Genomic DNA, 25,711 nt, shown 5'->3' with positions numbered 1-25,711 from the left:
ACAGGGATACAAATGCAACGCCATGGTCTAAATGTCTGTTACTCTGAGAATTAGGCTTGTGTTGTGCTTGTGTTGGTCACTGAACAACATTCATTTTCTCAGGACCTGAGAGAAAATATTTTAGGAAACACAAATCTTGCTCTGCTCCAATCCAAATTCCATCATTTTAAGCTGTAGACCAGAGGGGGAAATCTTTAGGGTATAAAGTTGTGGCAAATCAGAACTTCCATCCTGCTGCAGTTTCAGAAATATGAGCTCTTTTGTGTACACCTTCTAGTGAAGGGACGAACCCAGCTTTTGAACTGGAGTTTCTCCTTTGGTTTCAGATAACTTTCTACATGAACAAGGCCTTTGTACTTGATGGGATACCATGGTATGCAAGATACTTCAGAAGGGCCACAACAATCTTATTCGAACTCTCACAGTTATTGAACAAATGCTTGTTAGCATTAATGTTTCATAACTGTCGCAGAGCACTTAGGTGCCCTGCTCCTAAGAAAGAAAAAAAAGTGAATAAGCAGCCCAACTGTTGGTTGCCAGGGCAACCGAGCTAACAAGCAATCACACCTGCCAGCGGTCAGCTGACTGTAAGGGGCAGGGCCTGGCTCCCTTATAAAGCCCATGGGCTGAGGCTAGGCTGGTATTTTCCTGCCAGCACCAAGGAGGAAGGAGCTTTCTGTCATGGGAGAAAGGAGAAGCTAATGCAGGAGCAGCATTTAGCACTGCTGTGAAATGAAGAATCCCCGGTAGGCTTGGATGTTGTTACGGCCAAGCGGCTTCTGTTTATGTTATAGCCAAGGGCTTGTATTTTTGTTTACTGTTTGTTACTGGTGATTTAGGTGAGGCTATTAAGGGTTGGAGGAGGCCTCGTAGGGGGGCCTACAGCAGTGTGGGAACCCCAGTGCCAACAAGGGCGCGGCATTTGGGGTGCACAGACCCTAGCCCCAGAGAGGGGCAGTGGGGAAGGCCCAGAGAAGGGGGCATTGCTGAGAAGCCCCAGTGCAGGCATGGTGAGCCCCGGAGAAGGGGGCAGCATTGTGGTGAGCCCTGGAGAAGGCCCTGGAGAGCCCAAGTGCCAGAGAGGGCGTGGAGAGAGACAGGGCTGCAGGGAGCCCAAGCACCAGAGAGGGCATGGAGACAGAGAAAGGGACAGAACAATGTCCGTTACACCTGCGAGGCGTGGTACAGGGGTAGTAGGAGCCACACATAGCCCATAAGGCTAGGGTGCCCCGTGTGGGCCATAATTCAAGGATGGTGTTTGGAAAATGGCCTCAGTTGCGTGTCGAGTGGGGCACTGAGTAGTGACCCCAACCCAGACACGCTCGGGGATGCCAAGTGTGAGAGAGAAAAAAAGCGCGACAACTAGTAGGTGAAGAAAATTCATTTAAATTTACTTACAAACCACCAAGATGATTAACGAGTTGAATCAACTAGATGGATACAGGAACTAATTACAAGGACTATTTACAGTAGCAGGTGGACACAGACGACGTGGTGTGGAGAATGAACAGATGATGGGTAGCGGCAAGCAACAAGCAAGGTGTAATCGTGAAAGTCGACTGCAGCCGAAAATACTATCAGTACAAGTATGATGCCTAGTTGGGCAACACGCAGGGCGTTCTGGATAGCGCGTGGTCTAGCTATAAGCTGTGGTATCCTATGCTAGGAATCTAGCTAGAGGCCTAGCGGTCTGTCCAGACAAGACGGGTGATCAGGCTGTCTTCCTGATTTCGGGAGTGTCTGGGGGCCTCGCGCCGAGGTGCGCAGCCCCCTTTATAGACTCCATAGCCAATCAGGGTCCCCCCTTGATGGAACATTCTAGAGGCCTCAGCATGCTGGTCCAGCCAGTCATGCTCTAGGGGCAACTTCTGATCAGTTAGGCTACTAGCGATCACGCACTGCCTGCATGATAGTGCAGGTTAAGGTAACATTCCTTCGCCACTGCATCACCAAATACCAGTCACGGGTAGCCATGTCACTTAATGTCTTAAACAACAATCTGGTGGAGTCACATCGCCTCCTGACACCCTGAAACACCCACGATAGAACGGGGACCACAAAGGGGTCCAGGAGCCCACGGGGCTTGGAGTACAGCTAAACTGAGTCCGAAGAGACATGAAGGCAGCCTCCCTAACAGACTTGAACACCAAAAACATGGTGGGCGAGAATTTGAGGGTGCCCTTTGGCCAACTTGGCATGGGAAGGGGGGCCTTGAGAAGATCATGGCCTTCCTGCAGGACCCCGCTGTGACAAAGTAGTGCATTGGCCGGGAACGTGAAGCCATGCACAGGGAAGGAACCCGTGTCCCTGAGAAGGGGAACAAACCTTAGGGCTAGAACAAATATAAAGGAAGGCGAGGCAGTGAGATTGGGGCTTGAGGAGGCAAGCCAAGATCAGGGACATGACTGCAGTTAAAAATTATAGAAGGGAAGACACTGGGTTGGCCCTGGGGGGGGGGGGGGAAGTAGAATCTTGACAGAGAGAGCATCTTGAGAAGCCTTCACCTGGCATTTGCGGGTGGACGAGGCAGAGGAAAAAGCTGCCCATCTAGAAAGAAAGTTGGAAATGATGATGAGATCACACAAGGAGCAAGCCAAGGCAAAAGTGGCAGCTTTAGAGCTGCGAGCACAACCCGGGAAGAAAGAAGGCGGATCTAAGGAGATAAAGTGCCTGATTGCAGCAGAGGCGGAGAATACTCAAGTGCTAGAATGGCTCATGGCAGAGGAGGCCAAAAAGAGCAGGTGGCAAGAGGAGAGGTTGCAAGAGATGCAGAAGGAGAGGGCTGAATGGAGGACGAAGCCACCTCAGCCCAGTACAGACCAAAAGGGAGAACAAAATGAGGTAATACAAAAGCTGGAAATATCAAAGAGCCTCATAGGAGCCCTCCAGAAAGAAATCCATAGCCAAGTGGAACAGATAGAAGGCCTGCATGAGGACCTGGAGAACTAGCAAGAGCGGTGTGGCTGGGCTGAACACCTGGTTGGAGAGCTGAGGGAAAAGCTCATGGAGAGCCATACCCAGGCAGAAGAGACCAGGAAAGTGATAACAAAAGAAATGGAGAAAGTGAAAGAATACATGGCAAATCACGAGGAGTTACAAGAGCGGAAGCAGCCCCTCTAAACAGAAGTAAGAGCCAGAACGGAGGAGTGTGTAGAGTTGCGGGCTCAGTGGCAAAAGATGAAAAAGGAAAAGGACCACCTGGGGGAAGAGATGCAGTCCCTGAGGACCCTTTTAGAAGAGAGTACAGCCAGGGAGATGACATTACGAGCAGACATCAAGCAGCAACTGGTATGGGTTGCTCAAATACAGAGAGCGAGACTGACCGCAATAGGCCTGCAATTGGAGGAACATGCATCCAGGGCTAACAGAGAGTACCATGTACAGTTGTGAGAGCTGGAAGCCTTGAAAGGAATTTTGATAGAGACCAACAGATGGGTAGAGACAGCATGGACCGTACACCTAAAGGTCCAAGAAGACCAAGAAACCCACAAGAATACTAGGCTAGGAAGCTCCAGGAAGGAGAGGGGAGTAGAGCAACAAGAAAAGAGTACAATGATGGAGGGACCTCCTGAGACAGATGCGGCAACAACGGGGAAGAGAGTATCCCCACAGTTATCAAATACCTCGAGCAAAAGTGGAGTCACTGGGCAAGCCGGTATGCAGAAGGATTCAACGGCTTGAGAGAGAATTAGAAAAACTTGCCGGCAGGTACGATGTTGAGGTACTGACGGTACCAAAACGGATACAACAGATGAAAGTAGATAAGGGGTGTTTTCCCCGAAGGACAGCGAGTTCGTGCCCGGTGTGCTTGTGCCAATAAACACACAGGGGTGAAGGATCCAACTTAATCTTTATTTCTGCGCAGAAAGTGGTGCTTGGCAATCGTTCGCAAAGCAAGCACACCCACCCCAGTGGGCGTCTGCCTTGTATAGCCACGTAACAGGTTAAACTTGCTGATGTGATGAAATGTATAGCAAGCCCAGCAAGTAACCCCCCTTCCAGCTCCCCCCCCCCCTTCCAGCTCCGGAACTTTGTTGATACAGCTTTTCCTTCTAGGGAGGCCAGCAATTAGCAACTAAGCAACAAGTGATCTCCCCCAGCCTAAACAACCTACTCTATGCCCTTGGTTAGATAAAATACTTTTTCAAAACATACAAAGCTGTTTCCAAAGTAGAAAATGCATAGTGAAAGTTCAGGGGTGCTCATTGGGGGGGGGGGGGGGATATGACAGCTGTGCAAGAGAGTGGACAGGTTAGTTGAAGAGACAAGAACAGTGACCTAAGCTACCATGGTCACACTCAAAATGGGGGACAGACCAAACAAAGGCCAGAGACCAAAGAGAACCCAGGCTCAGGCATATAGTAGACAAGGTACAGGTTCCAAAGGGGAGAGAGTGGCAGAAGCCCTGAGTGAAAGAAGGGCACAAGGTTCTGAGATGGAAAGAAGGGGCCAAAACCCCAGGGGAGCTAGGAGAGAAATACAAGGATACCACAAGCTCCACCCTAAGGATGAGATATCCAGCCCTGCACAGAAGCAGAGACCGGACTGAATCCAGACAGGAGGCCAAGCTAAGGATGCAGAAGGACCCTCAACACCAAAGGTAATCCAGTCAGAGAAAGAACAAAGGGGAGGAAGGAGGCCATGTGTTTACGTTGGTAACCTCACAAGGAAAGTCAAATGGTGGACCCTGAGAAAAGTGGTTGAAGCCAGAGTCGGGGGAGTTACCCAAGTAAAAATCTATAAAGGGCCTAAAGGAAAACCCACCGGCCGAGGAAAGATTGAGTTTTGGGAGGAAAAAGATGCACAGAGAGCATTGAGAAGACAGTGGGAGATCTGGGGAAGGCTTCAGGATCTCCAAAGTGCCTATTAGGAGAGGCAAGCACCACCACCTCAGGAAAGTAGTGTAAGAAGAAATAGTGGATCCTAGAAAACAAGGGGCTCAACCAACTGCGGGCCTAGCCAGACTTGGTAGGCTGATGTGGGGGGACTGCCCATGGCGGGGCAACTCCCAGGAAATACCACGTGCTGCGCCTTGGGGAAAAGGCGAGCAGGAGGTGCCCTAAAACCTCTGCCTATATGCATCTAAAGTGTTGGTGAGCCAAAACAAGAATCTAAAAGGACCAAGATGAAGGAGGCCAGAGGGACAAGAATGAAGACACACCTCGGTGAGTCTGGGTCTTGAGGGGAGAGGTGTGTTGTAGAGCACTTAGGTGCCATGCTCCTAAGAAGGAAAACCTGCTAGGGAAGGGACCCTAGCAGTGAGTGAATAAGGAGCCCAGCTGTTGGTTGCCAGGGCAACTGAGCTAACAAGCAATCACACCTGCCAGTGGTCAGCTGACTGTAAGGGGCAGGGCCTGGCTCCCTTATAAAACCCAGGGGCTGAGGCCAGGCTGGCAGTTCCCTGCCAGCAGCCAAGGAGGAAGGAGCTCTCTGTCATGGGAGAAAGGAGAAGCTGATGCAGGAGTAGCATTTTTCACTTCTGTGAAATGAAGAATCCCTGGTAGGCTTAGATGTTGTTATGGCCAAGCGGCTTCTGTTTATGTTATAGCCAAAGGCTTGCATTTTTGTTTTACTGTTTGTTACCGGTGGTTTGGGTGAGACTATTAGGGGTTGGAGGAGGAGTCATAGGGGACTTGGTGGTGTGGGGGACCCCAGCACCAGTGAGGGCGCAGCATTCAGGGTGCACGGACCCCAGCCCCAGAGAAGGGGGCATTGCTGAGAAGCCCCAGTGTGGGTGTGGTGAGCCCCGGAAAAGGGGGCAGCATTGTGGTGAGCCCCAGGAAAGGGGGCAGTGCTTGAGAAGGCCCCGGAGAGAGGGCAGCATTACGGAGAAGGCCCCAGAGAAAGGGCTGAGAGCCCAAGCACCTGAGAGGGCATGGAGACGGAAAGGGACAGAACAATATCCATTACACCTGCGAGGCTTGGGGTGTGGTACAGGGATGATAGGAGCCACGCATAGCCCATAAGGCTAGGGTGCCCTGAAACACTCACAATAGAACAGGGACCACAAAGGGGTCCAAGAGCCCACGGTGCTCGAGTACAGCTAAACCGTGTCCGAGGAGATGCGAAGGCAGTCTCCCTAACAGACTTGAACACCAAAGACATGGTGGGCAAGAATTTGAGGGTGCCCTTGGGCCAACTTGGCATGGGAAGGGGGGCCTTGAGGAGATCACTGCCTTCCTGCAGGACCCCACCATGACAATAACCCTTTTTAGGGTAGTGACTATCCCTGACAGGGGCTTGTCTGAAGATCTGCCTTCCTCCATCATAAACCAAGGAATGGAGCCAAGTTAAGTAGTTTCTAGAAGGTCAAAGCAATAGTGACAGAAAACATGTAACATAATTTACACTCATCTTTCAAACATGTTGAATGCTCTTAAGATGGGAGTGTCCACATGTTAAGGCAGGAAAAGATGTACTAAGTACTTTCTGCATGTCTCAGAGATAATCCTTTTAAAGTGAGGATTAACTAGCTGCAGCTGGTGTTAGACAGCTCACATTATAGTAACATCAACCTACTCCAAGAAGCTAAAACCAGAATATTGAGGTTCTCCAGGAGCACAGGAAGCACTTCTGTGAGCAGACTAGCTATCATCCAGAATTTTACTGCCCTGGACTGATGGCTGGAGACAGCTGGGCAGTAATGGGTTGTAGGGGGAGGAGGGGAAGGGGAGAGGGGAGTAGGGAGCTGCCAGGCAGCCATGGGTGGGCCTAGGGTGAGCAGGTGGAACCAGCAGTCCCCCTGTGTGCCCAGGTGAAGCCTATGTTGCCCCCTGTTGGGCTCCACAGCTGCCCAGCAGCTCCCCATGGGGGAAAGATCCAGGGGTGGGTGGGGAGCTGCCAAGCAGCCATGGGTGGGCCTAGCAGCTCTTCTCACATCGATCCACCCCTGTGGCCTTACAACTGTCCAGCAGCTCCAACCCAACCCCCCACCCTCACCCCTCACAGGTAACTGCTGAGCAACTGTGGGGCCCAGTGGGCCAGTATAGCCACTAGAGAACCAGCAAGCTAGGCAGGCATGGAACAGATATGGCAGCTCCTAATGCCCCTGCTCAGCAGCCCTCTAGCAGCAGGTTTGAGCTGTGTACCTTAGAGAAGGTATTAGCCCTTCTGACTGCTCACAGCACATGCTAACTTTAACATAGCACATGCTAACTCTCAGGGATATTAGGCTAAGGTGTAACATGTAACTATACCCACATTCCAGTAGGAGAGAAGATTACACCAATAAGATCACCTGCCAAAGAAAAATTTAAAATCCTCAGTGATAATAACTGGCAGACATGAACAGGGAGTCTCACACCATCACTAGTAAATCATCATCAAGAGATTATAAAAAAAGACAAAAAAAAAAAAAAAAAGATGCATGTAACTTTTAACACACAATATGCCCAACTATTTCATTTTCCATAATGAAGTCCAGAAATGAATTGGACACCAAACTGGTATTTTGTACTTGCTTATGGACCCACAATCATGATCTGATTGCATTTATTTTGAGGGGAAAAAATGGAAATACCAACCAATAATATTTAAGCTTGGTACTTCAAAGGAGATCTTGTATCCACAAAGGACAGAAGTTAAGTAAAATTAATTTGGATAAAAAGGAAATGGTCAGAAAAATATAATTGAAAATTTAAACTTGTTTAAGCATATAGCCACATCCCACAATCAAAAAATAAGGTCACCTTTAACTAAAATACATCTTGTTTAAGAGAAGGAACAAACAGCCAACACCTTGACCTTATGTGGGGTAGGGAACAACAGCATAGAGGCAAGCATTCCATCTGGCTAGCATCACCTTTTTAGGTACCCCTAGATGATATGAATGTTCAGGACTGCTATTTTTCCCAGTAGATCCTGCTCTCCAAATACCTGATTCAGGTCTTATGATAAACCAGGAAATACTTCTTTCACATTGTTTAGGTTACACAAATAGTCCAGTCTGTCTCAGCCTAATGAGATAACTTTTTAGAAGTAAATCATCATGACTTTAGAAGCCATGATGCCAGGGAACATTGTTATGCCTTGGTAACTCCTCCATATTTTGTTTGCTGAGGAGAAAAATGTAATTTGAGCAATTTCTTCCAGACTGTGCTCTTTCAGCCTAAAGGTACAGCCCTTACAGCAGTCTGAAATACACTAACACTGCTGTTAATGAGCCTTTTTTTATATACATTTCTTATTTCTTTAGCATTCATTATAGACTCTGTTTACTTTTGACAAGATGTTCCATCAGGGGCCAGGAAATGGGACCAAGCTAGTACTACAGTTGTTACTTCAACATAAGTGTTAATGTAATCCATTCCATAGAAGAGGGGGCTATGCTTATGGTGTACCTCTACTGGGATCTTCAGTTCAGAAATAGTATGGTTTAAGCAAGTTCTTTTGACTTAATCTTGTGGGTTCACAACTAGTGAAGGAATTGGGTCATTAAACCTGCCAGACTTGAGTGAATGGGGAAGTAACTGAGGCTGACCAGTAAGCAGACTAGAACTGTTTATTGGAAGGGAGAGATTAGGATTCAGACAATGGACTGGGAGGAAAGACTAGGGATAGCTAGGCAAGAGTCTGGGATGGGAAGCTTGAGAAATAGTGAGTAAATAGGCTATAAAAATGGGGTTGATGTAAGGGTGGGGAAGAGGATATTGCTGAACAGAAACAGCTTGAAGGTCTGAGGAAGGGAAGAACAGGACTTGAGGAAGAGCTTGAGGAGAAAAGGCAGAAGACTATGTTCCATAGAGCATATTCCATTCTTGGGTCTGGAGGGGACTTTAAAGTCTCATTGTTCTGGTACTGTCATGAAATAGAAATAAAATCCACTGGTTAAGTTTCTGTTCCTCCTCCTAGTACAGTTCCATATAGAGGATGACAACACGCTATTGTTATCAGTCTATGTAATAAATCTAAAGGTTCTGGTTCCTGTGACTCATGTGGGTATTCTTCCAAATTCCACATAGATTTCTATGGCTTTTTTTTTTTTTTCAGTTTTACCTTTTAAAAACTTAAGAGAATGTGCTAGAAAGAAAAAATATGTCTACAGAGAAGGTCATGCAAAAGTTAAGAAATGACAGTATTGAGGTTGCCTGTGCAATATTAATTCAGCCATTTTGTTAATCTTGATGCACATGTACATTAGTCACTAGTTGCACAGCGTGGATCAGAGTTGATTAATGAAAGAAGCTAATGCTGTAGAAGTTGGAAGGTAGCAAATGGGGTAGGTGACTAGGGAAAAACAGGGCAGCTTTAAGATTAAGACACTGTTACCCAATTTGAGTTCAATCCCTTTTGGCTTCAGTGACAGACAATGCTCCAGCACAATTATTAAAGCACAGATTTTTTTTTTTTTCTAAACTGAACAAACATGGGATCTGGATTACTAGATTATGATTACCATACTCATTTAGCAGTCCCTTCAGTTGAATGATAGGCAGTCATGTAACATTTCTCAAAAGAGACTGGTTAGGTTAAAGTTTAAGCCAACAGAACCTGCCTGTGTTGCTTTAGAACATTGTACTGAATCCCTGCCTCTGCCATAGAGTTTCAATGTAATACTAGGAAAATCTCTTATTCTAAATTTCTCAAATACAATCATTATTTTGGTAGAACAGGAACTCTAAAGTCTAACTTCCAAAACTTCTGAACTGTCATGTATAGCCAAATTCACAAGTGCTTCAAAGTACCATGGTGTATCCATAGAAATGGGAATCCCTAAGGGAATTTAATAATTCTTTTGTCAGAGCAAGATCTCACTAACATGTAGAAAATAAAGCATGGAACCACGCAGAAAAAATGGGGAGAAAACAAAATACAAAAAACAAAAGCTCATCTGGTGATAACTGTTCATTCTTTGCACCAAATTAAAATAGAGAAATGTGAACTGCATGTAGCTAAGGAACAAGGCAAGTTAAGGTTGCAGAGGAAACCTTAATTCATGCCATTCCCAAATCTGGAGAGCTTGACTTTGCACCCCTTACAATGTTCTTTCTTTCTTTTTTTTTTTTTCAGTGCATTTGCTTAAAATTTCATTACTAGACAACTAGTAATGCATTCTACTCATTGTATTCCTGCGTGGAATTAATGTACACAGACTGCAGTATATCTTTGACCTACCTCTAGTCCCATTTATATTAGTGTGCATGAAGATCAACTCTGCAGAATTACAGCAATATGAAGCAGAAGTGACACCACAGTTGGACCCAATCAAAAAGAACAGGATGGATGGTACCTTAGAGGAAAACTCCTTAAGAAAGACATGAACTTGCATAGGCAAATCCTAATTCATCTGATGCTATAAATAAATCTCTAAGGGTAGGTACAGTAATTTGCTACACCTGGTCTACATGAATATAGACCAGGAGAGATGCGTGAACTGGAATTGAGGAGTGGACGGGTGTTGTTGGGGTCCATGGTGGGATTTGGAGAACTAAAGATAGCCCTATTGGGGTCGGGGGGCAGAAATGAGGAAGTGGGGGGAGGTTTCCAATAGTGCAGGCCCAGGACTAGGCTGAGCTTTCCTAGCCCTGAGGTTGCACTGCAAACGCATACAGGAATTGGTGAGATTGGGTTAACTTTCTTAGATCAGGTTAACCTGATCTTGATCTAAGTTAGTGCACCTACTAAGGTGAACCAGCTTAGACTTGGCATGTCATTTGTCATTTTTTTGGAGTGCTTTCAGCCTGTACAATTGGGTATTTAAATCAACTGAGCCCTGGTTTCATTGATCTAAATGTAAAGCCTGCATGTACACTAAGGTGCCACCTTTATCTTCTGTCTTACTTCAGACTAGCATAGCTAATTACCTCTCTCTCTTATAAATGGGAAGAATTAGAAGCAAGCTCTGTAACAGATTTTAAATGCACAGCTTTCATAAAAGGGATGGATGAATAGTTCTCATGAGTGACAGACACCCCACCCTGCGTTCTCCAAATAGATCAAAACATCTTTTATCAATGTCCATCAGACAAGCCTCCTATAACAGGATGGCATCCAAGGGCAGCTGCGATGCCCCCTTGTGACTGTCTCAATTCTAGCCAGCTCCTGCCTCCTGCTCCGGCCCTCTCAGGGTCTCACTCTGCTTCCTCATCTGCCATGCCTTGATGTTAAAAGGGAATGAGAGGAGGCTGCCTGCAGAGGTTGTGAACCTAGGGTGCATGCTTGCTCTCCCTCCTCATTCCCTCAGACCCTACTTGCCTCAAGGGCTACATTTGTGGCCTCCTCCACCCCTACAACTATGTCCATGCCTCCTGGGTGTTACTCTGTCCACAGGTCAGTCTTTGTGTAGGGGCCTCAGCTCCCTTGGCTTTAGCCCACCCTCTTTTCTGGCTACAGGTCTCCATCCCTGGCCCACTAATTTGGGCCCAGCTCTCTTGGCCTCAGCCCCCGCTGTGTCTCTGATCTCTGGGCCCCTTTGTCCTGTCCTGTGCCTAGTCTCAGCACCCCCCTCCCCTCTGGGGTCCCTGACCCAGGGCAAGCCTGTTCTTTGTTTGGCTTAGCCCTCCTGGTGTCCCTGGCTTAGGGAAAGGCTGTTACTGGTCCAGCTCAGCCCTCCTGGCATCCCTGACCCAGGGCAAGTCTTTATGCCAAGTGCTCCGGCATCATCCTTGTAACCTTCTCCTCACCCCTCCTATTGCCATACCTGGTCCACCAGTTTTAAGCTTAAATCGCAACATAAATATAAGCTACTGTTTCCAAACTAAAAAACTGCCTAGCTCTGGGTTGTTACCTCACTACAGGCCATAAACACTCCATAGCGCTCTCCTGGAAGCTCTGTGGAGTAGCTCAAGTGCCTGCCACTCTGTATGCTGCAGGCATCTCACTCAGGAGCTCCTTTCCTTGCAACATGTAAGGCCAGACTGGCTGCTCTGGCTCAGGCCCTGGGTTTACATGCCAGGAAGCAAATTCCCTTTTGTCACATGCCTTCCCCAGCTCTGTATAGAGGATTTTCCATTAATTAAGGGCCAGCCTGCTCTGCTGCAGCTGCAGCCCCTCTAAAATGGTTTAGGTTGCTGCATCCTCTGAAAGTGGCAGGAGGTCCCTGGGTCCCTGTTATAGTCCCTTCTCCTCCCCTTCAATTATACCCAAGTACAGTAACAAGGTTTGGGCCCCCTGTTACACCACCTTTTCCAGAGTTTTTTCACTTGGATAAGCTCCCATTGCATCATGTTTTTTGAGGAAAAGAGTTACTACAAACTGAGAAAAGGACTCTCTTTTTCATCTGTCCAAATTATATACTTTCTTCTCCAGCTAAATGAAGAGTAGAAGCAGCTCAGTTAGGCTCACTTAAGTGGATATCTTTTATAAACTACCTGTTCTGGGAAATGGGCATTTATCAGTTTAAAATGGGAAGGATCTCTCCTTCTTTTCTCTATGCTTGCCTTCTCCCCCACTCCCAACATATGTCTGTGGTTTTTGCTGTGCTTACAGTCTACTCCATTTTCTTTTTCCTATTTAACCCATTATGTTCCTTGCCTCACATATACAATTCAGACCTGCCAGGGTTGAGCAGGGATTAAATATTCAAATACATTAAATCCAAGTGGATTTGAAGTTAGTTAAAACATGGTTATCAATCCCTATTTCTCTGACACACAGTATATGCAAGTTTCCTTGTTCTATAGGGAAGTTTTTATATACACTGTAAAGCAACTAATGAAATACCAAGTAAAAATTACTTTACAAGCTAATTCAAGTTAGAAAGTTTCTCTACAGCACTGAAATAAATCCTTCCTGAATAACTGTCACTTTTAGGTTACAAAAGATGAGATTCAAAGCTTTTCATTTGAAATTTTCATTTATTTTACGTTATGATCTTAAGCATTACTAATGTCTTACTAATATAGATTTTAGCTGCATAAGCATTAACCACAGCAGTCTTGAAAGTATCCCCGTTGTGCAAATTTTAACTTACTACTTGAGGAAAAACTTAAGGATTTTAATGGCTGTTATTAAGCTTACTGAGCTGCAAAAATGCCATGAATAGCTTTATTTCAGCTGCCAGCCCATTTATTTGAATCTGCATATCAGAAGCACAGTTCCACTTGCTTGACATTTGAACTGTTTTGTCAGTCAACAGAAAACAAATTCATACTTATAAAATAATAGACCGAAGGCAGCTTCAACTCTTAGTTTCCACAAACTGAAAAGCACATAGACTTTGGGAGAATAAATCTGCACATCTAATTTACCATACTTCTCCAACTGTAGTTCAAACTGTCAAAAGACATTGTACTGAATGAACTACTGTATCTAATCAAATATAAGATGGCACTCAAATAATTAGATTTTATATATGGAAAAGTTATAAATTTGTTGTAATTTTCCTGGTATAGAATCTAATTATTGGAGGGTTGCCTACAATTTGTCTCCCTCCCACTGTTACACCAGACAAAATAAATCCTGGGGGGGGACAGAAAAAATAAATCTGGGGGGAAGGGGTCAGGTGGCCCCTTTGCCCTGTGGCTCCCCCTGCAACAACTTTCCCATGCAGCTCCTTCCCCACTGTCAGACCCTGCTCTCCCTGACCATATGGAAACGTGAAAACACTGGGTTGAAATAAAATACCTGGTAATTTATTTAACTTACTATGGAACTGTGGCAGGGCACCTTTGGGTGCCTGCTACTTTAAGAGCAGAGGCAGGCAGCTACCAGGTGCCTGATGAAGGCAGCCTTTTTGAACAAGGCATCTAAAGACTTCAGTTTGCTGTGGCCAGGGGAGACAGAAACATTGCCTAGCTGAGCTGTAGCAAGAATATCCTTGGAGGTAAGGGCAGGAGCTTATGGGGATGGTTTGGAGGCTCCTGGGCCTGACCTAAAACTGCACCCTGCTGGGGAAGGGTGGCCTGGTAGGGCTCTTGGTGGTGCAGGAGTCCCCAGGAAATGCCATGCCAGTTACCACCCTGGTGAAAAGCGAAGAGGGGCACCTTAACCTTAGCCCCTGCCTTTGAGTGGGTTTTGGAGGCAGCTGGGCAAGTAGTGTGGCCAGCTGTGCTCACATGTAGGCACCTGAGCCCAGCAGGAATGAGAGATTCCCAGAGACCCCAGAGCAGGTAATGTAGAGTTGTGGGAGTAGTGGGGGCCAGGTATGCCCATGTGTAGGTGCCTGAGCCCAGCAGGGATATGAGGTCCTGGAGACCCTAGAGGAGGTAGTGTGGAGAAAATTGGGAGGCCCTGCACAGAGTAGGGTTGAAGTGCAAGTCGATCTGAAGGGCTATGCATATGAGGGGGCCGAGCAGGCCTGCTCTGACTTCAGCCCTAAAGGACAGCCCAAGGGGCATGCTGAGTAAGGTCAAATGGGAGTAAACTTGAAAGACAGCACAAGGGTCAGCCCCATGAGAAGTTGTGCTCGGTGAGAGGCCTGGGGCAGAATTAGCCCGGGGTTTGGCATAAGGCTAGACGATGTAGAGTAGAGGAACTCCTGGGAACTGAAGGTTCTGCGTGGCAAGGCCAGTATGAGTGTAGCAAAGCCTGATGACCCAAGATGGGCTGCTCAAGGAGGAGCAGGGCAGTGGAGAGTGGGCCAGTAATGGGCAGTATGCCAGAGGCCCTGGTGAGATAGGGGTGGAGTAGAAGAGGCCTCCTGTGAGAGGGGAGGTAGTGCTAATGTGTGTGGAGACCAACTTTGGACTTAGTTTGCTCTGGTCTCAGACCAGGAGTAATGTTAACCTGGATGCTGTATATGAGGGATGGGCTATGGTGTAGGGAAGGTTGGAGCTACAGATGGTGCCCCCTGGCATCGAGGCAGTAATGGGCAGTCTCCCACATGTTCCGTATATGGGACCTGCCATGACTTGGTTGTTATGATTGGGCAGATTGCCCCATAGAGACAGATGGGCAGGCCGACGTGAGACCCAGCCCTGAGAGTTGCCACTTGTCACAGGATCCATTTTGCCTTTTCTGAAAACTACTGCAAATTTTATCACAGGTACTCCATAAACACACCTTTTAAAGAGCATTTTTGTACCTACCTATACATAGTACAATTTTTTTTTTAAGGAAAAATTTTCCTGTTCCAAGTCAAATCAGCCAGATCAATTCCAAATCCATGAGTCATTCAAGAACCGTATGTGGCCCTACTACTGGCAAACATTCTCCACCCCTACCTAGGGCTTCAGATGCTTCCAAATCATTTGGTGGGCATCCTACTTGCAGGCCGAAGCCCTGGAGTTGGTTTCCATTACTGAGCACCAGCTGCTTTTGGCAGCAGTTCAATGATAAACAGTGTATTTAATGAGGTTTGCTTGTATGCTGATATAAAATGAGGGGCTTTCCACCCCTCCCCCCCCCATGCTGATTGGAGGGAAACATCTTAATTTTATATTCAAGTAAATACAGTATATGCACCATTCACTATAGCATCCTTATATCATATCAGAAATAGTCATTTGTTGTTGTCAGGGAAGTATTACAGTGGTTTATAAGGGAAAATAGTATTACAAATTTAGCTATGAGTGAGCCTGAAAAGTTTGGATGGCCAGCCAAAAATAATAGTATAAATACAGAACAGATTTATACAATCTGTCTACAAGCCTTTTGAGCAAGCACACCTCTTTTCTTTTCTGTTGGTTTTCCTATCATTTTCTCCATGAGAATCGGTAGCAGCTGCTAATCTTCTAGAATAGCATTCTTAATCTTGTGTTCTGTCATCCAATATAAAATGGTTAACTCCTAAAGACTACATTCAAGAAAAATCCAAAACTGTATTTTATCACATCGCATCAGAATAATTTTTCTAGTTATTATCCTGTTGCTAAAGAAAATTATCTGCCTGATCTTTCAGCAACAATGAGATGCTATGGTAAATCAGTTAAAGTACTGCAGATAGTTTAACCAGACTGTTTTTATTATCTTATCTATTCTCTGAAAAAAAGGAAATTAGCAGCTGTCTTGCTTCAAAATAGAATTATGGCTTCCCCAAATCCCCTTTTGTGTTAAATGCATCTCTTCAATTCCTCTAAAACTTTCAAATACCACTTCACTGGAAGCTCACCTATCCTGCTTAGTGTTGGAGTGGTACAACCTCACATACTACCACAGAAGCAGCTCCATTCTCTGCTTATTCTAATTTAAGGAAGCTTTCCAGAAATGCTTCCTTAATCTCAGTTTATTCACCTTCTTCCTCATGCAAGGATAGGACAAATATATTTAGAGCCATTTCCAAAAGAAAATATTTCAAAACAGAAGTAGCTATTAGTTCTTAATTGTTACATGTAGACAACCTGGGACAAGTGACCAGACCAGACCATTGCCAAGCGGCCAGATTAGACCCTGACAGTTGCCATGTGCTATATCAGGCTCCCACTGTGCCTGCTCTGCATACCAGATCAGGTCCTCGCTGTCCCTTCCCCATGTCCCACATTGAGCCCACAAGCCTGGCACCACCTGTCCAGGCCATAAGGCAAAAAGGTTGGAACCATTGCTGTAGAATGCAGTTCAAACAAAGCTCAGAAGGAAGCCAGCTTGGAAATAAGCCTTGCTTCAAATCTTCTGTCTCCTCAATGCACTGCTCTTTGCTCCCTTTACTGCCCCAAGCATTATCCAGCATTGCAACTCATTCTCTGCCTGCCTCCTCATGTTTTTTCTTCTATTTTAAGGATGTTTGCAATTTCAAGAGAAGAAAACAGAGTATAAGCAAACATGCGATAGAAAAGAGGCAGAAAAACAGATTTCCTTTCTTCTTATTTTTACTGCAACACAAACAAGCAAAATTATCTCGTTTCTTCCCCTTTTCACTCCAATTCCAACAGAGAAGAGTAATGCCTTCTATTAGAAATCATGTAAAATCATTTCTTGCAAAAAGAAAGAGAATTTACTCTCAGAACTTGCATTATACCAAAAAAGGTACAATTTCCCTTACTCCATAAAAGCCCATTCAAAATGGAGAAATCATAAGTAAAAAATCAGCTAGCCTATCTCTATGTAAGGAGCTAAAATGTCACGTTTCTGTAATAACAGAAGATCAGACCTCAGAAAAATTAGACTGCTCTCACACTTTTCTTGTATTCACAGATTTATTCTATTCTAGCTCCCAACATATTTCTACTGCTAACAATAGCATGCCTCAAAAAATTCCAGTGCTAATAATATTTGAAGATATTCTTTTCAGCTGCTACTACTCAGAAAATATCCCCTAAGTGTCCCCTGCTACAACTAAAATCTTTCCCTCTAAGAATGTACTATCAAAAAAGTCTAAGATACTTGAGAAACACAATAGATATCTGATCAACCTGTCTTTCATTTGTGCAGTCTGTGTCATGGAAGAGTTTTCTTCAAAGTCCAAATCTCCTGGGTTATACACTAGCCAGAAGGTAATTAAAGTGCAGAGGTGTAGATCACTGAACATGACTCTGTTTCTAGATGTAATCTTACTCGGGCACAAAAACATCTTGGAACATCGCTGGAAAAAGTTATAAATGTACAGGTACCAGGTTTCTAGCATATATCAGTGTAGTCCCTAGAAGTCAGTTTCTCAAATATATATATGTCTATCTTTGAACAGGCATGCTTATAAACACTTTCTGTTCTTATAATTTCTCCAGAGAGGCCTTTCTTACAAAGATAATATCTGAGCCACATTGCCAGAAGTATCATATTTTGCCATTCCATGGGGAAATTTAAGAGACATCTAAAGTTCATAAAATGGATTATAAGGGAGAAATTCTGCCTACATGAAAATCCCTCGCAGTACAAGGACAGAGATGTCTGGCCAATAGCCTTGTTAGTCTGAAGTCAGGTAGGATAGCACCTTAGATACAGACCAGTTAGTGTCTAATGTGCCACCTTGACCTACCTTCTGCCTGATTTCAGAACTAATACAGCAAACCAACTCAGTGCTCATCAAAGACACAAAGCTCAGGCAAATGAAATGGATCAATCTGTACAAGCTCTTTAAACCAGTTAGTCTGAGAACAAGGTAATAATGGATGGACATATTTTATTTCTTGGGGCTTAATGCTTATTTCTTGGAATTAATCCCACTTGGGTAGATGACAGAGCTCACAGGCCAAATTGTTGCTTTAACTGGGAATTATTTCTATTAGATGTTAAACAAAAGAAAAAAGAGAGTCCAATTCAAGATAGAACGAGCACAAGCAAAACTCCACTTCCGAAAGAATTCCTATTCATATTAGGAAAAATGTGATTAAAAAAATTATAGCTTGTCGTATAAGAGACAAGGGTTAGGAACCTTCCTTTCTTTTCAGTATAAGTGAAGGTTTGGAATTGAAGCCTTGTTGTACCCTGCTGTTCTACCCATCTCCTGTGGTGGTTTGGCCATAATTTAGAAAACAAGGCTAGTAGAAATGTGTTTTGTTCTGTTTTGCCCCCTCCCTACCTTATAACAAATATTATTTTGGCTTCCTTCTTCCATGTCTGAAGAAGTTTCTCTGAATGTGGTCAGGCCTATTGTTTAATTATTAAAATGATTTGAGCAGAAAATGGAAGCCATTTCCTGTAGAGCAAATTAACTGCAACCAATTTAATCTACAGAAAAAGCAGGGCTGTCTAGTTATGAAGGCTAATCTTTATCTTTTAGGAATTACAAGCTTGCTCCATAAAAGGAACCAGGTGCTGGCTATATCACAGAGTAAGCCCTCCTGAACACGAAGTGTCCAGGAAGTGTGACCTCTCAGAACAAAATTTGGTGATGCCGATAGACACTTCAAGATGTCAGAACAGGAGTAGGACAACCACTATTACCTCTTACTGTAAGTAGTTGCATATAAGTTTATGTATGTAATTGTAACAGCTGTTGTGGATTTGCAGCAGGGCTCAGGATCCCTGCAAAGGCAGAGTGGGAAAGTTTGCAGAAAGTTGTTGCTTGCAAGAGTGTGTGTGTGTGTTTTGATTGGCTCCTGAGGCAGGAGAGGGGAGGGAATTCGGGGAGGCTCAGAGAAGGGAAGGAGCCCTGTGGGACCACAGAGCTTGGGGAGGAACCACCCTGCAAGCCTGCTTATGAAGTGAACCTGCCCTTAGTGATGGGGAGAAGATAACCTGGAAACTCTTCTTCCCTCTGGGAGGCAGAGGGATGCATGGGGAGGGAAAAGGGTGGTAAGGTAGACTTGCCTAGGAGGGCAGGGTGTTGATCTGGGAAGGCTCTGGGGAGAGCTAACTGAGTACCAGCCTGGGGCTGGGTGGGTGATAAACCCAGGGTTGTTTCAGTTATCAACACAAGGGCCCATGTCTGGGAACTGGAGAAGGTGCTGGGAGGGGGACAGTGTGTGTTTCTTTGCAGATACCACAGACAGCTGGAGCAGGGGGGAGCTTCTCTTCCCCACTCAAGCTCTAGCAGAGAGCACCACTTTCTGAAGCAGCAGCACCAGCTATGGTTATTGTGTTGCCAGTGTGAAGAAGAGCTGATGTTTGTGTTAACCCTGTGTGCTCCTGCTGAAATTCACTACAGTCTCAAGGTTTAAGCTGGGGAGCTGTACTGAGGGTGTCTTTGATTCAATTTGTAGAGTTTTAGTTAATTGATACCTGCCTTTGACAATTAGATTATTGATACCCTGTTCTGCTATTAATCTCATTCATATGTTGACTGTTTTGTAAATAATAAACTGCATAAGTTATTGTGCAGGCCGGGCCCCAATCTCGCCCTCGTCGCCATGTCGGCGGTGATTCCAATCCCATTCTGGCCGCCATGGGCAAGCCGGGAGCGAACCGGAGTCGTACCGGACCTGTCTTCGGTGCACACACGGGCTGTGGCCAGCAGCCCGGGCACGCAGGGCTGGAGAGAACCGCGGGGCAGTTTAGCGCACGCGAGTTAGAATTAGTTACAGAGGTGTAATGTTTGATTGAAAAGATTGTTTGCTTACACCCAAAGATGGTATTGGTGTAGGCTGGACAGGTTTCCAGGCACAGCTCCCACTTGAACCCCCGTTGGAGGACTCTGACAAATCGATAGCTCCCACGGAGTTTGCTAGGCTCCGCGGGTCTGGTAAAGTTGGGTTCGAAAAGTTTCCCCAGAGTTACTTCGGCACCGCGGGTCCGAAGTTACAGGAAAGGGATACGTCTGTGATTGCGCTCGGTGACGGGGAGAGGCGAAAAGCGAAAGCTCCGTAGGCTTGGTTCTATTGCCTGCTTAGGGGAGGCGCGTCGGGTCCGCGAGGGTCCGCAGCGCTTGGAGATCTTCACACACAATCTCTCTCATCCTCCCTCCTCCAGATGTTTGTGGAGTCCTCCAACTTGGGCGGAAAACCACACAAGCCTTTTGTACGGCTAGCAAGCCAATCGCTAGCTGCCACGTGTGCCTAAATTAGGAATCGGTCAATAACGTGGCGCGAATCCTAATACAAATGGCGGGAACTTCTTTACAACGTGTATCACTACGTTGCAAGAAAGAGATGCACGCTGCAAAGAAGCTGCAATCCGGCGGGAAATCCCCCGCTGCACCAGAGTTCTCTAGCAACAGAGAACTCTACCGTGCAAAGAAAGCGACAAATTGGCGGGAAATAATTTAGCGGTGCCGAAGCGCGCACGCACACAAAAAATCACAACTTTGGGTTGTGACAGTAATTAGACTGTTTGTACTCTATTGTGTGGGGAAACCACAAGAAAGCACTCCATGGAGAGGTAGTCCCAGCCTTAAGGGCTGGGAGGTTGACTAAGGCTATTTGACATCCCAGGCCCCTGAATCCAGACATGGCTGTGGGTAACATTGTGACTGGGGTTACATAATAAAGAGTTGTTCTGTATTATAAGCCTGCAGATGTTAAGGTTTGTATTCTTTTATTCAAATAACAGGGAAAAAAAGTGTTCACTTCTGGACTGATAGACAAAATGTCTGAGTGTATATACCCTGTACTAATAAACCTTGCTGGAAACCTGAAATAGCTACTGGTTTTGATTACATTAATTCTGGGTTTTGTTTTGGGTTGCAGCATAGTTAATAAACAACCTTTTTTTTTAAACAGTTCTCAGGATTTACTTTTATTTGTGCCATGAAACCCTTTCTCAAATATTATAGAGTGCACAAGTGACTGCTCTTTAAGGATAGGTACAAATGATCTAGCCAGAAGAAGAGAACAAAGTAACTTGCAACTAAAGGCAGCTAAATCCACAAGCTAATTAGGTATGTCTGTCTCTACAGAGAAGCAGGAGTTAACCTGGTTTATACTTTTTAACAATGCATCTCTTTAGATAATTCCTTATTTGTATTTGTTACTTGCACAAGAATGAAGTTCCTTTGACCCACCTCAAAATACCTGGAGAGACGGAGAGAAGCTATTAATACTTCCATTCCACCTTCATCTTGCAAAATGAGCAACCCTTGTGTTAATTCCCTCTATTACCTTTCTAACAAGAGTGAGCAAGAAACTACAACCAACATATCCAGAATAATTCTCACTGCTCTAAATTTGCCCTTAAGGTTTTGTCCCCCTGACTGATGAGGAAGTGATATTCATTCAGTGCTTGGACTCCAAGGCAATAGTTTTTTTAGAACAGCTACTGACACACACACCAGAAAACTCTGGTCCCTGTTGTTACAGTTTTCTCTACCACCCAGTTCATAAGGAGCTCTGATGTAGACCCAGTAATGTAACTTAAATTTTCTCATTGTCGTAGCAGGGAGATGGAACAGACTAAAGTACTGTTGATGTAAAGCCAAGTCTTCAGTAATAGAATTCAGCATTGTTCCACTCCATTTCCCAGAAAGTTTTATTTACTTCCTTATTTTCCCTGTATTTATTCTGTTATAGCATAGTCTAATCTGTTCATTTCGTGCTGGCCTAGATTTTTTTTCAATCTCTTATTCCCGTGGCCTCTGCTTTCCTTCCAATACAAGGACAGATGGGGGGAAAAAACATAACAAAACTCCACCTACCTGAGAATCCGTGTGGGTTTTAGGGCGTGTGGTACTAAGACAAAAAAAAAACAAAAAAAAACCCAACACTCTGTATCACATAAAAACTGAATGCAAATGGACTGAGGCATGACCTGACAAGCCTCTGACTCTATAGCCACACAGTGTTCCTTTTCCAGAAATGGCAGTTGAGTTGGCTCAAGATACCTGCTGCTATTTTCTTTTGTGTCATAGTTGTGGAACTGCCAACCTGAAGCCTGCAAAATCAGGCTACAGAACTTATGTGATTAGTAATCATGAGTTTTACACACACCCACCCCTTGAGGTACATTTTATTGGCCTTTTGATTTTGAACTCTTAAGGTATGCCTGGGTCATATTGTACAACTTTTCTTTGTAGTCAACACACTTAAAAGCATGCAGGTGGTGAGTTTTTTCTTTGTTTCGATTTCTTCTTTAAATTAAAACTGAGATTGTCCCAGGATTCCAGGTGTCTCAACACCTTCCAGAAAATATACCTAGCATCACAAAACCTGTTAAAAGAATTTCTGACTGTCTCTGTGACCTTTCCAAAAGAAGACACAGAGCAGAATCCTATGTCACAATGGCCCAAAAGACACTTATACACAGTTTGTAATACTATACAATGTGCAGTGTGAATACTTCTACTGTTGGCCCCGCATATCTCTCCCTTTTTTGGCTGCCTGTGTAGCTAGCTTGAAACGAAAGACTGGAAAAGAGATGGATATTATCTAATGTGTGATCCAGTAATTAGAGCACTATACTGGGAAATCTTAAGAGATGTAGGTTTAAACTTTTTCTGGTAGCCTAGAACCTGGGTTTCCTGCATCCTGGGTGAGTATGCTAATTATTAGTCAGTTGAACAAAAATATGAGACATTTTCTTCCAGTATTTAACTCTGGCTAGCCAAGGGAGTTTGCCCTACTACAACTGTAGGACTTAAGTTTGTCCATGTGGCACTGCATACCCTCCTGGACAGACCAAAGCCTGCTGAGCATGTTCAATAGCCATAGGACACTTGTACATGTACGCTGGAGGTGGAACAGGATCACAAACTGCATGTAGGTGGCAAAAATTTCACTTATGCATCTAAAAAAGTTTCATTTGGGAGTGTACACTGAAATATAATTACCCCCCATACTGTGGATAGAATCCCACAGTTTGTGGTACCATTAACAAGTTTTATCTTTTTAATATATATTTGAACCATGTATGTTACTAAAGGATTTGTTCTTTAGGTGTTCTCCCATCACTGTTTGACCGCTAGCACATTTACACATGCGGCACTTTTGCCAAATGAGGATTTTGAAAATGGAAACTTGGCAATGAAACAATCTTGAGAAACATTCTAAATTGTCACCAGTTCAGCTTCCCATGCCTTTCCTCTCTTTTCTCTATCAATATATTGATATATGGATGAGATATACTTCTCCTTCATACATAAGGAAAATAATTAAAAAGTGCCATGTCTCTCTTATAGTTTCTTCAAAATGGTGAATAAAAACGAACATTGTATTGCTATAGCTATGATGTTATTACAAATATAGTGTACATAGGTTTTGATTCATCAACCAATCTTTAAAAGGTTTCTAAGGTTTTTAAATTTTTACTGGTTATAGAGATGACTTAGATGTATAATGGTGAGTACTCATAAAAGTGGTAATAGCATTCAAACTGATGGGAAATTCTAAAATAGGCTTAAGTTGCTATACCAAGAATACTAATGGTAGAGATTTATTTGATTTACTGAGGTTTTAAAACTCAGAGTGGTAGATCAAATAAGCAACCTAGCAACTACCTGTGAAAGTGCATTACAACAAAGAGAAAGTCACCTCATATGGCACCAGATGCATTAGGTATAGGAAGTATCAGGTTCCTTTGTGGTTTCAGTGGGCCATCAAAGGAAACCAAGAGCACAAAAGCTCTTGAGAAGTATCAGCAGTGAAATGATTGTTTAAAAAAAAAACAAAAAACACCTAATGTCAAGCTGCAAAACAGTGATGTAACTAGGGCAGGGACAGTAGGTAGCTGGCCCCATGCTCACTTGAGGAGGGGAAAGGGTCCAAAAGAAAAGTACCTTCTTCCACAGTCATACAATCACACCCACAGGCAAAAGTGATAACCGGAAGTCACCTCTACCTCTGTGTGTGGTACCTTCCCCACATCGCTGATCTTAGCATTATGTCTCTGGTGTAAAAGACTTTTCTCTTCCATCTCTCCACATTATAAATGATGACAGAAGTGGGCTTGGATATTACCCCTAAATATCATTCTATTAATCATAAAACTTTTGAGCTTGGTCCTGCTCCCAATTAAGTGAATGGACAAACTCTCTCTTACTGAAGTGCCATAGGATTAACACCTTAGGGTGTGTGTAGATGAAACAGGGGCCCTAAATTGAAGTGGTGGGTTTTTAAAAACGCCACTTCAGTTTAGGGCTGATTAAACCCCCATGTAGTGCACACCCCCTGCTGACTTACCTGCCTCTCCGGCAGGGAGGGGAGGGCAAGCTGCTGGCAGGTGGAGCGGTCCCTGGGCGGCCTGGTGCTTCCCTCTGCAGCAGCAACGGGCCACCCCAGGTGGCACCCACCCACAGGCATCAGGCTGGGGTGGTCCTGGGGAGCATCATAGCCACAGAGGGAAGCGCTGGGACCCTGCGCAGCTCAGGCAGGCAGGCTCTGGGAGGGTGGGGGTGGCAGGAGATAGACTTGTTCCTTTTCTTGGGCAGAGTCTGCTTTCCTGGGCTGCTGCCAGGCTGCCTCCAGGGCTTCCTGCACAGCCGTGGAGCTGTACGGACCCCAGTGTTTCGCTCCGCAGCTGTAGGGGCAGCAAACTAAAAGTCCTCGAAGGAGTTTTAGTTTGCTGTGCCCCAAGTCATTTAAGATGCATTACGCCACTGAATTTCCTACAGCGTCTGGAATTATGTGCAACATGCCACCGACACGTGCAAACACCAACACCATTAAAGTAGTGCAACAGCATTTAGCCCATGTTAAAGTGGCACGTACACACTCCTCTTGTTTCATCTACATATAGCCTTATTAGTTAACATGAGTTTTGCAAGGCTTTTAAATCTCATGCTTTACACATGATGGCTAAGAGAGTAGTTATGCCCTGCTCAAAATACATACATCAATCCAATCTCTGCTCCACAACTTGGTCCTTGATCCTACAAACTTTCCAGTGTGCAACAATATGGGCAAACTTCATTAAGATATATAATGAATAAACCTCTTAAAGAGCTATCCCAATCTACTCTAGCTGAACATCTGGCCATAAGGAACAGTGTATTAGTCTTAGTTACTCTTATCTATACTTCTGTGGTCAAATGTTCTCTTCTTGTAATTTCTTTATAACATGCCATCGCTAATATGTCTTTTATGTTGCAAATAGGTCAAGGGCCACTCAAGGAGACCAGAAAGGGAACACAAGTACAGCATTGCAATGACATACTGCTGATAGAGAGAAATCATGCCAGGTTATTGATTTCATTTATCGTGGCAGCTTGTAAGAAGACTTGAATTAAAGAACACCTATTAAAGTGCATTAGTCAAGTCTGTAATGAAACTGCACTACAGATGAAAATACCAGAGGCAGAATGAAATGATGGATGTTGCTTCTTTGAAAGTGTATAAAAAGTGTCATACTTTATGATGGATTTATTTTCTTTCATTTTAACTATATGTTATGAGCATATAAATGAGTAACAAGAATCATCACAGCACAAAATAAAAGTGTTTAACACATAATGTCAATGATCAGCAAAGAGACATGATGAAAGCCAGAAGAAGGATTTTGCAAAGTACTTAAGATCAAGAATCTTAAATTAATTGTAGTTCTAATCTCAAAAGCCACTACAAATAGTGTCACAAGAAGGTTGCTTGATATAGTC

At 44.5% G+C, this 25,711-nt stretch overlaps 1 long non-coding RNA gene across 1 annotated transcript; it reads left to right on the top strand.

Moving 5' to 3' along the window:
• Window positions 1-631: 631 nt before the first annotated feature.
• Window positions 632-25,452, top strand: LOC132250853 (uncharacterized). The gene is made up of 4 exons (XR_009462510.1): window positions 632-746; window positions 10,009-10,311; window positions 18,533-18,704; window positions 25,213-25,452. It is a non-coding gene; the product is annotated as an uncharacterized LOC132250853 (long non-coding RNA).
• The last annotated feature ends 259 nt before the right edge of the window (window positions 25,453-25,711 follow it).

The sequence above is a fragment of the Alligator mississippiensis genome, chromosome 5 (assembly GCF_030867095.1).
Source record: "Alligator mississippiensis isolate rAllMis1 chromosome 5, rAllMis1, whole genome shotgun sequence".
NCBI classification, from domain to species: domain Eukaryota; kingdom Metazoa; phylum Chordata; order Crocodylia; family Alligatoridae; genus Alligator; species Alligator mississippiensis.
This window is presented reverse-complemented; position numbering and strand designations above follow the sequence as displayed.